Source organism: Sinocyclocheilus grahami, unplaced genomic scaffold (assembly GCF_001515645.1).
Source record: "Sinocyclocheilus grahami isolate Dianchi unplaced genomic scaffold, SAMN03320097.WGS_v1.1 scaffold4067.1, whole genome shotgun sequence".
Classification (NCBI taxonomy): domain Eukaryota; kingdom Metazoa; phylum Chordata; class Actinopteri; order Cypriniformes; family Cyprinidae; genus Sinocyclocheilus; species Sinocyclocheilus grahami.
This window is the reverse complement of record NW_015509075.1, coordinates 7,609-7,837: the sequence shown is the minus strand read 5'-3', so window position 1 is coordinate 7,837 and position 229 is coordinate 7,609.

Below are 229 nucleotides of genomic sequence, written 5' to 3'. Positions count from 1 at the left end.
ACAACAACACCCGGACTCTGTTTTAATCATTCTCTGGGACTTTAAAGCAAATCTCTCCCGAGAACTGCCAAAATACAGACAGCACAGCACATGTCCCACCAGAGACAGTAACATATTGGATCACCGTTACACCACAATAAAGAATGCATTTCACGCTGTTCCACGAGCAGCTTTGGGGCTCTCTGATCACTGTTTGGTTCATCTTATACCGACCTACAGGCAGAAACTG